Source organism: Emys orbicularis, chromosome 11 (assembly GCF_028017835.1).
Source record: "Emys orbicularis isolate rEmyOrb1 chromosome 11, rEmyOrb1.hap1, whole genome shotgun sequence".
Classification (NCBI taxonomy): Eukaryota; Metazoa; Chordata; order Testudines; family Emydidae; genus Emys; species Emys orbicularis.
Genome location: NC_088693.1, coordinates 41,915,929 through 41,933,224, shown reverse-complemented (window position 1 = coordinate 41,933,224; position 17,296 = coordinate 41,915,929).

Sequence of the window (17,296 nt, the reverse complement as noted above, 5' to 3'; positions counted from 1 at the left end):
TTTTTAGATCTAAAATTATCCATTTTCTCTCTGAATTTTTTCTTATAAAACCTGAGCTAGTTCTCCACAAGTATCAGATTTGGATCAGGGAATAATTTCTTCATTTGTGGCATAAAATAGTGGAAACTGGGGAAAATAAGTGTTCATGCTGTACTTCCAATGAAAAGTTGCAAAGTTTACATTATTTTGCTATTTTTCATCACTTTCAAAATCACCCTTTTCATATCTGTGCAAAACAATTTTTAAAAGTAGTGAAATAGGTTTTAAATGAAATGAAGATAAAAATGTTGCTTCCCCCACCCCCCTTTGGAACAAGGATCTCTAGTGTGAGTATTTACTTGTCATCTAACACTGAGCCATTTTCTCCATTGTGATGCTTATATTCTTAGCATCTTAATGAAGTATGAGTGTCAAAAAAATAGTTATGGTCAAATGCCAAACATAATGAAATAAAATCTCATTGGATAAACTAATTTATGTTCTTGTTATGTGAAAGAAGTGACAGCATATGTTATCAGAGTTGTTTGCTAGTAATATTGTTTGAAAGATAATTTAATTTTAAGGGATTACATCTGTGTCTATTTCAGAAATAAATCTAATCAGATCCAAATTTTTGTAAAGATAAAATAAGTATCGACAGCCTCCTTTTTAAGGTGATTTGGCAAATCAAGAGGAGCTGAAAGTCCCTCCTTTATAGCAAAGTAGCATGTTACTATCATAAATTTACAACTTACTTTTAAAAATGCCTTGGTCTCGGTGAGGCTCAATTTTTAAAAGATAACAAAAATAGATATTTTGGTATTTGTACCCATTTTAAAATAGGTTACATTTTAGGCCTTAACGATGGGAAACTGCCCACTGAATGACCATAGGTTCACAGCCATAAATGACATTTTGTTTGCTCAGAAAGGTTAGTGAACAATCATAAAGACATAGGGTCTGATTCTACAATGCTCTGAGTTTCTTCTGCAAGGTCCTGAATAGCTTCAGTCCCAAGTGAAATCAATGGGAGTTGAAGGTGAGCAGTGCCTTACAGCACTGACTGAATCCTCTTGCTGAAGAACAGAGTTGTAGAACCAACATCTTTTTGATGTATTGTAAAATGAAGTTTGCATTGATCATAACTTCTGTTCTTTTCTGCCTGAGTCTAGCTTTTTCCCCACCTTGCCCAGTTATCACACAGTAATTAATTAGATAAATGAATTCTAATAGCAAGTGGTTTCTGATTAGTTGTGAATCAATTATAATATCTTGGCCTATGTATCCCTCTGCACAAAATCTTGCAGCAAGTATTTTTTTAAATCAAAATTTAATGTTTTCAAATGCCTAATTTAACAAAAACAATTCTGTGTTAAGCAGAAAACTGAAATATATTTAACTTCTGCCTTCTCTCAGTGTATCAGTTGCAACAGGAAGCTCCCCATCCTAGAAGGATTACCTGCACTTTTGAGGTGGGTATCATGATGATCCAAAGCTTTACATTGTCCACAAACTCCAGATCCATCCACACACTGTACATTCAACAACTGCTACATGGGAGACATTGAAGTATTATGGAGAGGGCAACTTGAATACATTGCTTTTTCTGATGTTAAAGGGGCACCATCAACTGGAAATCTGGTTAATTTAAAATAAGAGTTAAAAAGACTTTCAGGTACTACATCTTCCCCCTGCAATCACCTGGTAACTTTAGCAATTTTTTTTTTTTTTTACAGTTACACTTTTTTATTTTTAGAAAACATTTCTCGGTCCTCTCTTTTGTGTGAAAGACCCACACAAACAGGGGAAACTGACTGTACAGGGCAAATACCAAGACTGTCCCTTCGTTATTAAATGCACACAATAAATACAATGAAAGAACAGTGAATTCCTCCTCCCATCCCAATCTTTCAGTTATAGTCACCTGAAGCATTACAGACAGAAAGTGTGGGCCCTGATGCTTCAGTTGTGGAATCCTATTGAAGCATAGGGAATACCCATGTGTGCAGAGGGTCAGCTCATATGGCTCGGATTGTAGTATCAGGACCTAAAGTGATACTGTCCCTTTAATGCTATTTGACAAGACTCTTTCATAACTGTTTTGAAATTGTAGATTAAAATATTATTGTGTTTTAATTGATATTGAACATCCATGTCAGTAAGTTTTTATGCATAACTCTATCCCATCACTACCTCTAGGAACTTGGGAAACATCAGTGTCAATTTTAAGAATGCTGAAATGTTGGGTTTGACTCATTAAATGATATTACAAAACACTGCTCATACTAAACCATTGCAAGTTATTGAATTGTTCAAATTTTATTGCAACATTTTTATCATGCAACAAGAGAGAGGAAATTAATCTCTGGAATGTGTTTGTCATGTTGACATAGCATTAAATATAGTGGAGCATGGTACTGTCAGGGGCATTAATAGCTTATAGCTTAGATCACAAAGAAGATTACTTTACTGACTTAAACAGGGATTTCTCTGTACTCTCTTTCAAATGCCCAATTGCAGTTCTTCCAAATAGTCTGTCAACTTCTCGGATAAAAAATAGAGATTTAATGGGAGTCAAATGCTTCATTTTAATGGAAACACCCTGATCTTCCATGATTAACCTGGCAGGTTTGCATTTTTGCAATAGGTGGTTAGCTATAGTTGATCGGTCTTTCATGTAACTATATCTTGATCAAGCGTGACAGACTAATTTTTTATGGAACATGTCTCAGCAAGAAAAATTAGTTTTAAAAAATGTTTTGTGCTGTTAATGAGTTTGCTAACAAGGAAACAACATCTAAGCTGTTATTGTTTCTGTGCAAAAACCTTACACATTAATATTGAAGTTGAGATTTTAATCACATAGAAATAATTACATTCACAGTTTTTGTTTCCACTTCAACCTTTCTATTTTTCCTTTCCATGTATTCAGCACAATAGGATTTTTTGTGATATCACTCAAAATTACACACGTTCATTTGGGTATGGTGCTTTTTTTCTCCCTGCCTGTGGTGGGGCGGCTGCCCTAAACTGTTGCTAGGTGTCAAGAAATAACTGCTGCTGTCCTCCCCAAAGGTTCCTGTGTTTCAGTGGTGGGTGAAATGTATCCAGTGTATATACATTTTAAGACTATAAAGCACTCTTGGCAGGCTAATAGCGTAGACTGTTACATTTATTTATTTTGATGAGCTGTATCTTTACATTTCCTGGCATTGTCTGTTGATGTAACGAAAGACCATATTGTAATACATATGGATACTGTGGTAATGGGTGCCACTCAGATACCTTGACAGTATGGGAACCTGATCTATACATGTCCTAATTTTTGTGAATTCAGAGTCTCAACTTTACTATTGATATGTATAGCTTTCAGGATAAGCTTTCCTTCTTAAATAAACAGAGAAATACAAAGTATGCAGGAATAGTGCAACCAGAACTGCATGGAGTGGCCTTATAGGAAATAAAATGATGACTGCAGTTTTGTGCACAACATGTATGCTTCATGGACTTTTTTTCCCCACAGTGGAGAGTTACCGATAATAATACAGAGGAGTTCTAGCCTTGTTTAGCTTAATAGATCTGTCAGGAGCACAGCCCATGCTAATTTGGCTGCAGGCCGGTGTTTGTGTTAATCATTAATGTCCTGGGAAATGAGAGATCATGAGCAGGAGTCGTGCGAAGATCTCCTTTATAATATTAGCAATACTACTAGACTGCCAAGGCAAGACATAAAAGAGATAAAGTCATATACTATAGATAAACATTTTGAGCATCTGTTTCAATTGCAGTAATGGAACAAGCCTAGAACACCAGCTGGTCATTCATTCAAATTCTAATCAGATCCACACTTGCATTATTTTTAAAATTAGACAAGATCAGGCCAATTCATACTGGGGAGATCTTCAGGCATCCAGATGCTGCCACTTCAATTACAATTTACTTTTACTTAATTTTCTCATCCCAAGATGTATGTGTATCTCTGCAATATCATTGAGTTTACACATTAGTTTTAAAATTTTATAAGCTTTTGTACAGGTGGCAAATTGCAATTCGTGGTTATTTTAGGAAGAAATAGGCTGGAACTGAGCAGTGCTCACCCTGAATTAGTGATCCAAGCTCTAGAGGGTATGTAGGTTTACTATATAGTACCTAGAAAGGTCTCCGGGTTTAATCCTGTAATTGTAAAGTCTGTCAGTCTCAACAGAGACGAGTGTTTGTAGGATCACTTGTGAACATTCATAACACCAAACTTCACTAAGTACTTCACACAGGAGGGACAAAGAAGCTAGTGTAACTCTAGAATGGTTTTGTCCCAAAACATAAACTGTAGAGTAGAACATGGTCTTGGTTTTAATATGGGATAAGAAATGCATATCTGCAATTTTTAGGAATCATGTGGGAATTGAGAGTTGAACAAAGCAGATTTGTGCAGGATACAATTTGTTGCACATAGATAGCTGCTGAGTGTAAAGTTTAAGGTATTTTTAGGGCCCTTCATTTTCAGTTTTTATTTTATTTAATTTTTCCTGGGAATTTATCAGTATTTATTACCACAACAAAAACAGGTGAAAATCAGTGCAAACCACTATTTAATAATTTTTCTGGGTGAATATCGGGGTTTATTTTGGTGGCTGGAAAGATGGGGAGGGGGGAGTACTCAGTAGATTAATGCTCTGAATTCCATTAATCAATGTGGTTTGCTGCAGAACTAAAGCAGAACTCAAAACACAGTGCCAGCTCTGAGTTTAAGAAAACAATAGATCTCTAATCCCCAAATAAAACTTTTCATTTGAAAAAACAGTTTACTGTTGTACACTTAGAACTATTAGCCCATAAGCATTTATGTTTAATAATTGGGTCACACCATTTGCAGTGCGTACACTCAAGTCTATCCTTTTCTCCTGTTCGTTTTTTTTAAACTTGCAAATACTTCCTTATGTTCTGAAATGTATTCTGATACAGATTTTCATTTTCTTCCCATTTTAGTGTGTCAAATCTTTAATCCATCATCTGCTAACAGTTTGAAATGAGTACATGGTGGGCATGAGATTCATCAGTATGTTCAGAGGTGCAACGCGCTTCAGAGCTTGCCTGCGTGCCTTTTGTTTATTGTGTGTATCTTCTAGACTAACACACAGCCTTATTTCAACAGGCAGCTTTGCATATACACACAGACTATAATGTATTATCGTAATACGTATATCTCATGCAATGATTGTATTTTCCTAATAAAACAAGTTATTTTTATATATTTGAATGATACAAAAGTAGGGGGAGAATTGGGGAGAAAAAATGAATAATACTTTTTGTAAAACCTGGGAATTTTCCAGCAAAAATCGGTTTAAACTGAAAATGAAGGGGCTTAGGTATTTTTTTTTAAATGGAAATGTTCCATTTAAAAAATCCTATTTCTCAAATAAGGTCAAAACGATGACCATTTTGAAGGATATTTTTACATCATAAAAGTAAAATTGAAATAATTATAATGTAGCATCAATGTGTATTTTTTGCCTTTTTTGGAGGCAGGGGAGTTGATTTCAGTGTCTTGCCCATAACAATGTTTTTCATTACAAGTACTGAACATACTGTACAGCTGAGCCAAAGTGGAAGTGAAAATATATTCAGTGAGTAGAAAGGTGTTAACCTTTCTCTGTGGTCTAAGCTCTTCCTGCTAGTGCTGAGCTTCGATCTACTCTTTCTCAACTGGGTTTCTATTAGCAGCCATGAGTGAGGTGGTGGGGAGCAGAATCTTCTTCTAAGTAACTGAATAGTTCTGCTGTATAAGTAATTTTATAAATATTAGGAAGATAATCCCAGAGGTTAGGGGGAGGGAGTAATATGTAATTTGGTATGGTACTAATTATGTTGTTCCTCTTGTTGAAATAAGCAGGACAATTAAAGAAAAAAGTACTGGCCAAAGAGTAATTGGCAATCACACCATAAATAATGTTTATTCAAGGTGCAAAGGCACATGCTGCTACAAGAGATAATGTAGAGAGACATTACCAGCAAATAACCCAGTAACTTGAAAATGGTTCTAAAATACGCCGACTATCCACTCTAACTCTGCTGAGGTCAATGGGGTTACACTGGGGTAACGCCAGGATAAAGGACTGGAGAATCAGCCCTTGTTTTTTGGTCATGTGATGGTGCAGCACAGCTAGGCATTTTGAGTGAAAAATAGCATTGTGGGTTAGTGCTGTAAATACTTCAGGATCTTTGAATTCTACATCAGATTCATATTGAGATTATAATATGAAATGTCGGTGCATTGTCCAAAGCATATTGTGATTGCCTCTCTGGGCTGTGTGTGCGTGCACGTGTGCGCGCATGAATATATATGTATAGTTAGAATCTGTCTTCAGGGCACCCCTTGCTGTCACAGCAGGGCACCTCACAATGAATTTAAAATAATCATATGTGAAAGGATATCAAGCCAGCCAAATGATTGAGTTAATTAAAATTACTGCCCTTTTTCGCCTCATAGTAAGACTCCATCCTAATCTTGTGCTAATTGCTAACAAGCCTGAATGAGCAGCATCTCTAAATACCCTTGTCAAAGCAGCCTCTGTGGGTAGCTAAGAAGCATTTGATCATGCTGAATGGGGGTATTTAATGTAACTTGTTAAATTTGATCTCAAAGACGAGTTCATATGAACAAGATTCACCCTGGGTGACTTCCCAAGGCACAGAGGACATTTCAGAATGACACAGTCAAGTGTGAGGCGCATGCCAAGTCTACACCATTTATCTATTCACCCACTTCAGTTTTATTAGCCATACGCCAAAGTTTAGAGGGGGAAATAGAAACAAAACCAGAGCAGAACCATAGTGACTTGTGTGTTCAGTGCCTAGCACAATGAGGCCTGGATCCTTCCTGGGCTCTCTGGGCACTACTACAGTACAAATAATAATAATTGATGACAAATACCACATGGGTACCACTGTTAGTTTCCATTGTCAATACAGGGGAAAGTGTGCTGACTCTCAGACCACAGAGTAGTAACTGGGGGTAAATGCTGACTTTAAAAAAAAAAAAAAAGGTACTAATTAGAACTGTGTGAATAACTGATTTTTCAAATCACTGGCAGTTCCAAAAAATAAAGTAAAATAAATTCTGTTTGGGACAAACACGAAAAAAAAGTCCAGAATTTCCAGCACATTGAAAAAGGCATTTTGTTTTGGGCATAGAACATATCATGTCATTCTCTTTCTGGCCCAATGACTATTTGAGTATTTTATAGAAAGTGGAACAGCTTCAATAGGAGAGACTGAGAGAGTTCTATCCCAGAATCCTCTGTAGCCTGGTGGTTAGGACACTCAACTCAGTGGGGGACACCTGGATTCCAGTCCCTGCTTTAGTGAATATTTAATTATTTATACAAAGTGGGACACCTTCAACAGAAGACATTGAGAAACCCCCAACCCTGATATACCCCATCACCCAGGACACTCACCTAAGATGTGGGAAACCTTGGTTCAAGTCCCTGCTCCAGAGCATCCCCATCCCACCTCATTCTTGGGCATCGTGCTGAAATCTTCTTGGTAATGTAGCCCAAGACACTGAAATGTTTCTTTTTGATGATATGATTCATTTAAACATTTCTGAAGTTTTCTCTTTTTTTTCATTTTTGACTAAAACAAATTGTCAAAATTGACCTGTATTCGCAGAATGTTTGTCTTCCCAAAGCTGCATTTTTCGGAGGAAAAAAAATTTTGGCCGAAAATTTTTGCCTAGATATAGAACTGACATAAAAAGTCTTTGCTAATACAAGAATCAACTTTTATGAACCCTGTACAAACCATCACTATGATTATTGAAATGATAAGGCAATTTACAAACTACTCTCAAAAATTTCTGAAACGCAAGGAAATTTACACTGACATTTACTTGGATGCAAGAAAAAATGAAGCAGTTGGGGACACAACTTATGCTTCATGTTAAATAAAATTTTCAATTTTAGTGGCCCCCAAATACTGCAAAAAGCAAAAGACATTATGGAGAGATGGGGCACAGCTGAACTGACCTTTCCAGCAAGAATGGATTTAATTAAAATGACCATTCTCCCTCAGCTGCTTCATTTTATTATGGCAATATCCATATTTCATCTCAGACAGTAAGTGGCTCCAATCTTGGAAGGCATGATTTTGCTCCTTTACATGAGGGTTGAGAAGAGTGAGAATAAGCATTATGAAACTCCATCATGGAAAGCAAAAAGGAGGGTTAAACTTACCAAATCTGTATAGTTACTTCGACAGCTAACTTTAGCTATCCCCGGATCTGTATTGACCAGGATGACATACGTGGTGACTCGGAGAAAATAGTGTTACAGGAACTTTGTGGTATCAAAAGAAACTTTGCAAAAGATCATGGCAAGGTCAAACAGTGCTTCCAGTTCTGATGAACTTAATGGCAATATCAACAACTAAATTATGAAAAATGCTAGGTGCTGACTAAAGAGATATGCCTATGGGGAAATGTTTATGATAATACTCATAGAAAACATTGCAGAAAATAAGAGGCATATAATTTCCTGACCTACGTTATATACTTGGCCTACAGAATACATACAAATCAACTCTATTCTAAAGGCACAATTCAGCTTCTGCTAAAGTCAATGGAAAGACTCCCATTGATTTCAGTGGGAGATGGGTCAGGCCCTTTGTGAATACATTCAAAAAATACAATAGAATGGGGTAATGAGACAACATGGGAGGTTATAAAGAAACAGGCATGTAAATTAGGTGGGCTCAGTTTATCTCCAATCCTGAATGGGTTCCCATTGTATTAGATGCTGTACAAACACACAGTGAAAGGTAGCCCCTGTGCAAAGAGCTTACAGTCTAATTGGAGAAAAGTGGATGTAACAGTTTGAAGGAGTGAGGGCAGTCAGGCCCAGGTTCAGAGAAATGGTAATTTCTCCTTTTAATTTAATTTATCATCCAGAAAAGTCAAGTCCCACACCCAGTCTGAGTGTAGTTACTCTCCAGCTGAGTTTTTCTTTGACAGTTTGCTCTAATCTTCTGCCACTTCACATTCTCATCTTGTTTGCACACTCAGATTTTATTGTGATTTGGATATTTTCTTGGTGTGCCATGTTGACCATTAATCCCATGACAGGCATCTAAGTTTTTTAAAGTTACTTATACACAGTTTTTATGCACAGTATTGCTGTGTGTATGTGTGTGTGTGTTTAATGCTTTCATTTTGTCTAATTTCATATTGTTTCTAATGTATAAAATGAAGTGGTTTGCTTGGCAGGAGGAGGGAAATTAGGACCTGATCCTACAAATTTTTATGCATGTGTTTGCCTTTAGGCATGTGAGTAGTCCAACTCAGAACAATGGGACTACTTGCATGATTAAAGTCAAGCATGTCTTTGCAGAGTAGGGGCCTAATTTTGCTTCTCTGGTAATATAGGCTTTCTGTTATAATCTAGACAGAAGTATAAAGCAAGTTGCAAGGCAGTGGTTACATAAGTTAACTCTTGTTTCTTCTATTATAAATTGTATTCTACATCTAAATTAATATATATGCACCAATGATTATAAAGGAAAATGCACACTTTAAAACATTATTGATCACTTCAATAATGAACACTGATTTTCTAAACTGATCAACCATCACAATAGCTCTTTATTTCCTGTGACTATGGAAGGATTGTTGTTGCTAGACTCTGCATCATATTTAATTTTTGACATCTTGGACTTTTAAAGATCCCATTTAAATGCCATCTCAACAACAAGGGCGAAATATTTATTTTAGTTTGACATTTCCCTGAAAAGATGTGAGGATGAAACTGAAGCGGAAATAAACTGTGAATGTTTTGCGCTTGATTATAGCTGGATCATCAATGACTGCAATGGTTAAGGTTGCATAACTGTTGAATTCAAAGCCCAAAAGATTTCCCAGTTCCATAGTCAGAGGAATGATGGTCTTGGGGTTAAGGCACTGCATTGAGATGTGAGAGAGCTGGGTTCAATTTCCCAACTCTGTAACAGGCATCCCAGCATCCCAGTTGTAAATTGCTTTTCTCAGTGCCTTGTCTGTAAAATGGGGCTAATGATACTCCTTTTCTGCCACCCTTTGTCTGTGTGCACATTTAGATTGTCAGCTGTTTGGGGCAGGGACTGTCTCGTACTATGTGCTTGTACAGCAACTAGTACAAAAGGGTCTTGATATTGGTGGGGCCTCTAGGTGCTATTTTAATACACAAATATGAAAGTTTTGGGTGCACAAGAAATGCAAGACTTGTATAATATTTCATTTACTGCTGAAATGTAGCCACCTCTCAGGTGAAATATGGCAATGGTTTAACAGTGCACAGCAACACTTCGAGAAACTTTAGAAGAGGAAGATGACTTGTAAATTGAAGATTTTTTAAAAAACGTGTTTCTAGATTATCACACGTACTTATGCCAAGAAAAAAATGGCATGTATCATTTTAAAAAAAATTCAATATGGGCATATAGTAGTTGGACAACGTTACTAATGTGGCTTAGAAAAGCACCAGCATGCACATGGTTTCAAGAGACTCCATTTCAGCATTTAAATAGGCTGCTTCCTCGGGTTGTGTTTAGATTGTTGGACCTTTCAATGTGTCTTCTTACACTATACCCACTGGAAAAGTACTGTAGTGCTGAGTGATTATTATCCTTTCCCTTCAGATACGCTATATGTTCTCTCCTATTTTAAAAAAAGTTGTTCTATACAAGATGTTCATTATGTGCCATCTTTTCTGAAAGTAAAATATTTAAAATGTTGTTTGTTTTTTCAATAGGTAGAGAACAGACCCAAATATTATGGAAGAGAGTAAGTAATGTGCTGCTGTGAATCACTGAGTCTAATGTGAGTGGGTTCAGTTCATGTTCAGTGTTGAGTAAAGGTGCCGCAAGTGCACCCCATGGCCTTTTCATCGCCTTTGTGTGTTTAACACCACAGGAATGTGGGGCTAGCTGTGCTAACACTTTTAATTTGCAGGACATTTTGCCTTGCAAAGTAGTGACTCTGCAACAGCCTACCCTCTTGGCTGTTCAGCATACTGTGTGTGGGACCTTGTCAAGGTCATGCATTACATTTTGATGGGTACATCTTGAGTGATCACTGTGAAATTGTGCTCTGCCCTGTTTCTGCCAGTCTGCTCGTTGGGCATGTACAGCAAAGAACTTTGCTCCACTTAATCACACTACTCTTGCTTCCCTGCAAACTCTAATTTGGGTATGGCATTTTGCCCACCTCACATCACCCCTGCAGTTTCAGATGGATACGGTATTCTTCAGTTCTGCATTATCTAGGACAATATAGTGCTGCTGTGCTTCATGTGGTTGGTTGGTTCACCCCAAAAGTGAAGGTCCTGCAATGAGTGTATGTGTGTGTAAAAATCTCTTTGGGGCCATTTGAAATGCCACATGCTATAAAAATGCACATTATCATTTGTATTTACTTGTCCTCCATTTCACTGCATTAAGCAAAGATTGTTCTGTTTAGCACAGAGAATGAAAGCAAATTTTATGTTTGTGTTTATTTTGGTATCAGTGTATGTAAATTTTGCACTTTGTTATGCAGATTATTAGTCAGATTAAATGGATCCCTTGAGCCCCTGGCAAACTAGCAAACTGTCCCTCAGTAAGTGTGAGTACCCCTAGCATAGAATATTAAGCTAATGGGTAACATGGACACTTGTCTATTAAACTAATGTAAGATAGCCATGTTATGAAAAGAATGCGCTTGTTCTGTAACGAAAGAGTGTTCTTCCCATGCTGTCTGTTAAGTGATTTTGACAGCTAAAGCCTACCAGCCGCAAATAATCATGCTGGCGAAATGCCAAGCAGAGAGAGAAATTAACATAATGAATAGGTTCCTGCTAATTACTGTAGTTTTTATGGAAGCTTCTTTTAAAAAGCCACATTTTTTTGTTTTTTGTTTTTCTTTTTCCTTAAAACCAAACAAAGGTGTGGTCTAAGATGGAAAAACAGTGTGTTTTGAAACAGCTTTGATTGCTAATAAAAATGAGTTTTGTTTGTTAGATTCCATGGTATGATCTCAAGAGAAGAAGCCGACCAATTATTAAGTGTTGCAGAGGGAAGTTATCTCATTCGTGAAAGCCAACGGCAACCAGGAACCTACACTTTGGCATTAAGGTTGGTAATTACTATTTTATTTTAAAAGTTATAGAATATTTGTTATCTCATGGTATTAAGATGAACTATTATTTAATTCCTTTATAGAATGTTTTGTAATAGTGATCATTTAATGACATTGTATTTTTGTGGCCTGGTTACTGTCCAGTATCTTCAAAGTACAGTACTTTAAATCTTTCAGTGAGAGGTTAATGTCTTGGATTTGAAATACTGGGATAACTCTCTATGGCCAATTGGTTTTATTTTAGTATAGATTTCCCGCCTTCTCTCTTTTCCCACTGCCTTTCGGTTGTATCCATAGATGCCACATCTGGATATTGAAAATGGAGGTGGAGAAGAATTAGAAAGTTCTTCTGTGATCCCATGTGACTAAACCCAACCTTGTATCAAGATTGGTGACCTGTTATAGGAGAGTAACTGGCTGTCCTCCAGTGACTCATGATACTACTCATACAACCTGTGTGCCAGCCTAATCTGGCCTGGGAACTAGTGTCTATCCTTGAACAGTTATGTGCCAACTGGGTGAGAATGCATGCCACCACCTCTATACCGCTATGAAAACTCAATCAGATTGTTTCCTAACTGAAATAGTTACAGAATGACTTTATAGTATCTTTTACAATTTTTTAGCTTTGTCATTTTATTGTTCTCAGAGATAGTATGTGAAATGAATTGACTCTTCAGTTCTACATACACCTCTACCCCACTATAACATGGACGTGGGGAGCCAAAAATCCCTACCGCATTATAGCTGAAACCTGGTATATCGGGGTAGGGGCGGCAGGGCTCCGGCGGTGATTTAAAGGGCCCAGGCTCCCTGCAGCAGCCGGAGCCCTGGACCCTTTAAAGCTCCGCACGAGCCCCGCTGCTACCACGCTATACGCGAACCCGTGTTATATCGGGTCGCGTTATAGCGGGGTAGAGGTGTAGTTTAACTGAGTATGGCCCAGATCCAGGAAAACATTTAAGCATATGCTTAACTTTAAGCACACAAGTAATCCTTCAGTAAGACTGCTCATATTAAAAGCAGGCATATGCGTTCCCAGATCAGCACCAGCTTTTCCATATCAGTGGTCACGCATGGTTTTTCTCATTATGACTGTACAGCTGAAAAGATTCTGAATTGGATAGCTTCTTTAGTAGCTTTGGGTCCAGTCCTGTAAACTGTACTCACATTGAGGCCAATAGTAAGCACTACTCAATGGGACTGGTCATGTGAGCAAGCGCTATGCAGTGTGAGGAAGGGTTGCAGAATTAGGCTCTTAGTTATGTTGAGTCCTGCATCCCATGTTTCACAGAGGGGAATAGAGAGCAACATGGATTATGGGCTTACATTTTCCTGGATACCAGCTGTATTGATGGTAGATGGTCTGCCAGTCTGACCTGGAGGAACATGCCGTCCTGACCCCAAATATGGCAGTCAGATAGGGAGCATGTCGGTGCGACCCACCAGCCAGACCTGAATATTTTTAGTGATGGAGCCTCTGTTTCTGCCCTTGCATTACTTCCAACCACTCTAAACAGACACCGTGTATAGGAAGCCTTGACAAAGCTAGGTTATGCATTCCCCACATGGTCTTTCCAAACCTGACTCCTGTCACTCCATGGAGCCAAATGTCACTATTTCTATTGAAAAAGAGCCCTCCAAACCCACAAAGGAGGAGACAAGATTTCCCCTTAATTTTGACCTGTATATCTGATGATACACCTGACATGCAGATCTTGCAAGTACTGTACATATTTAAAGGGACACTGAGAGATTGAGAGAGTCCTAAAATTTGATCCTCTGTTGTTTTTTTAATCTGTCCCACTTTGTGTTGTGGATGTTTTTTTAGCATCACTATTCTATAACAAGAACTGCAACCATTTCACCATTTCATAATCTCAGCTCTTCAGTGAGACAAGCCAACAAATAATGCTGTTTGCTGCTGTGCATAAGCACGCATACAGCACAAGCATACAATGTACAGGTTGCTCCATCCTTCCCTATCCTTGTCATCTATGTTCTTGCAAACAAACTGATAATAGATTCAAGTTGATGAGACTCCTGCTCTCTAAAGAGCAGGAAACTTTTGAATTGCAATCTCTGCCTAGCCATGTTCTTGTGAGCGCATAAGAATAAAATAATACACACAGTGGAAAACAGTATGATGTATGAGTTATCACATCACAAACAAACTCCTGGCCCAAAAAACTGTCTCTCTTTGGTTAGTCATTTTTGCATTGTACCCCTCCAAAAAGCAGGAATTTTAAGAGAGTTATTTGGATACGTTAACTAGTGAGTCAGTTAGTGGGTATTTAAAACAAACACACACAAAAACTGTTCTCCAGACATTCCATCTTCTCATACCAGATTTCTAAAATTCTTCCAAAATTTGTAACCTACTGTTGTTCTCTACAAGAGTTAAACTGATGAATTGCAGTTCCTCTGGAGCAAATATAGGATACCAAACTGAAAAAAATATGGTGAAATATCAGTAAATACCCACAGGTCTCACAAAGAAACTTATCCAGCAAATGTTTATCTTTAGGACATGCTGGACATCTGGAAGAGCAATAGCAATTAATGAACGTATTATACAACAAAAATAGAAATATGGCTGAAATATTGATATCCTGGAATAATACACTGGGGTGAATGCGTTTTCTTAGAAAAAATTACCGTATTTACATTTTAAAAAATAGACTGCAGTAAGATATTTGTCTTTGCAGTAATATGATTCGAACAGGAACATGAATTGACATTTATATTGATTCACATGTGTGAATACAGCGGTATTATTATTTTTCATGATCTAATGACTCCTTCCAGCCCTGTAATAAAAATAAATTCAAAACTGAACAAACTGATGCAGGCCTTGTTTGAATGGCTGATCTAAAGAGAGAGAGATTCTGTCACTGAATTTTGTTCCTGCTTCTGCAAAACGCACAGTGCTTTTGACCAGCAGGTGCTGAGGTTGCTGGGCACCTTGCATGATGATTCTTGGTGTGGCTTATTTTATTTGAAAATGAGTAATTTTTTCCCAGGGTAACAGATTGTACCTATATTTTAGAAAGAGGGAAAAACATGATCCGGGCAATTACAGATCTGTTAGTCTGACCTCAGTAGTATGCAAGGTTTTAGCACAAATTGTGAAGGAAAGAATAATTAAATTCATAGAGGTAAAGGGGATGTAATGTAATATGGATTTACCAAAGGTAGATCATAACAGCCTAACATGCTTTTCTTCTTTGAGAAAATAACTGATTTTGGAGATAAGGGAAGTACAGTAGATCTAATACACTTGGACTTCAGTAAAGCATCTGCTATGGAACCACATGGGAAATTATTGGTTAAATTAGGGAAGATGTGGATCAGTACACACATTGTAAGATGGATAAGGAATTGGCTGAAGGGGAGAAAGCAATGGGTTGGACTGAAAGCTGAATTATCAGACTTGAGGAGGTTACTAGTGGAGTTCCTCAAGGATCGGTCTTGGAACCAATCTTAGTCAACATTTTTGTTAATGACCTTGGGACAAAAAGTAGGAGTGTGCTAAAGAAATTTCCTGATGATAACAAGTTGGGAGACATCATCGATACAGAGGAGGATTGGATGACCTTGAAGACTGGAGTAATAGGAATGGGATAAAATTCAATAGTACCAAGTGCAAAGTCATGCTCTTAGGGGTAACAATAAGAATTTCTGCTTCAAACTGGGGGATCATCAGTTGGAAGTGACAGAGGAGGAGAGAGACCTGGGTGTGTGTCTCGATCACAGGATGACTATGAGCCACCAATGTGATGCGGCTGTGAAAAAAGGCAAAAGTGATCTTGGGAGGTATCAGGCAAGGCATTTCCAGTAAAAATAAAGAATTAATTCCATTGTACAAGGCACTCGGAAGACCTCATCTGGAATACTGTGTACGATTCTGGTCACGTGTGTTCAAGAAAGATTAATTTAAATCGTAACAGATTCAAAGAAGAGCTACTAGGATGATGAGGGGAATGGAGTGTCTATTTTATGAGTGGAGATGGAAGAGCTTAGCTTGCTTAATCTAGCAAAAAGAAGGCTGACCAAGAATATGATTGCTGTCTGTAAATACCTTATGGGAAGTAAATACCAGGGAGCGTGAAGAGCTATTTAAGCTAACTGATAATGTTGGCACAAGAACAAATGGATGTAACCTAGCCATGAACAAATTCAAGGTAGAAATTAGAAGGTTTCTAACCATCACAGAGGTGAGGTTCTGGAACAGCCTCCCAAAAGCAGTTGTGGAGCAAACTACTTAACTGGTTTTAAGAAAGAGCTGGACAGAGTTATGGGTATGATTGTATGACAGGATTGCTTGTGATGGTAAGGGATAGTACTCAACAGTCCAGGGGCTCACTTCCAGTTTCTGCCTTATATTCCTAAAGCTCATGCCACAAGGTTTCAGCTGGCCACTGGCAGGGGTTAGGAGGGTTCCCCTGTCCCCGAATGTATTCGGTGAAGTTTTTTCAATTTCCTTCCTTTGAGGCATCAGGGATGGCCATGGCTGGATATTGGGGATGGGTGGGCCAGGGCTGTGAGCATTCTCTCTGTGTCTCAGATGCTTGATTGGCTGGTTCTGGCTCACATGCTCAGGGTCTAACTGCATGCTGTGTGGGGGTTAAGAAGGAATTTCCCCCCAGGACAGATTGTAGTTTTTTGCATTTCTGTGCAGCATGTGGATGCAGGTCTCTTGCCAGAATTATTTGATTATGTCTCACTTAATCATTTGGATGTAGAATCATAGAATATCAGAGTTAGAAGGGACCTCAGGAGGTCATCTAGTCCAACCCCCTTCTCAAAGCAGGACCAATTCCCAACTTAATCCCCATATCCCTAAATGACCCCCTCAAGGATTGAACTCAAAACTCTGGGTTTAGCAGGCCAATGCTCAAACCACTGAGCTGTCCCTCCCCCCCTCCCTGACATTATTGGCACCTCAGGTTCTGGTGCACCTCAGTCCCTCCTGTTCTCTGCCAGTGGCGCACAATAATCTAGACTCCTGTGGGCTGTAATACTTTGATCTTATTTTGGCTGTTGGATTTAGTGTGGGGTGCTGGGTGGTGTAGGTGGCCTATGATACAGAGGAGGCCAGACTAGATGATCTAATGGTCCCTTCTGTCCTTAAACTCTCTGACTCTAGGAGAAAGGTTAGTGTCTTCAAAC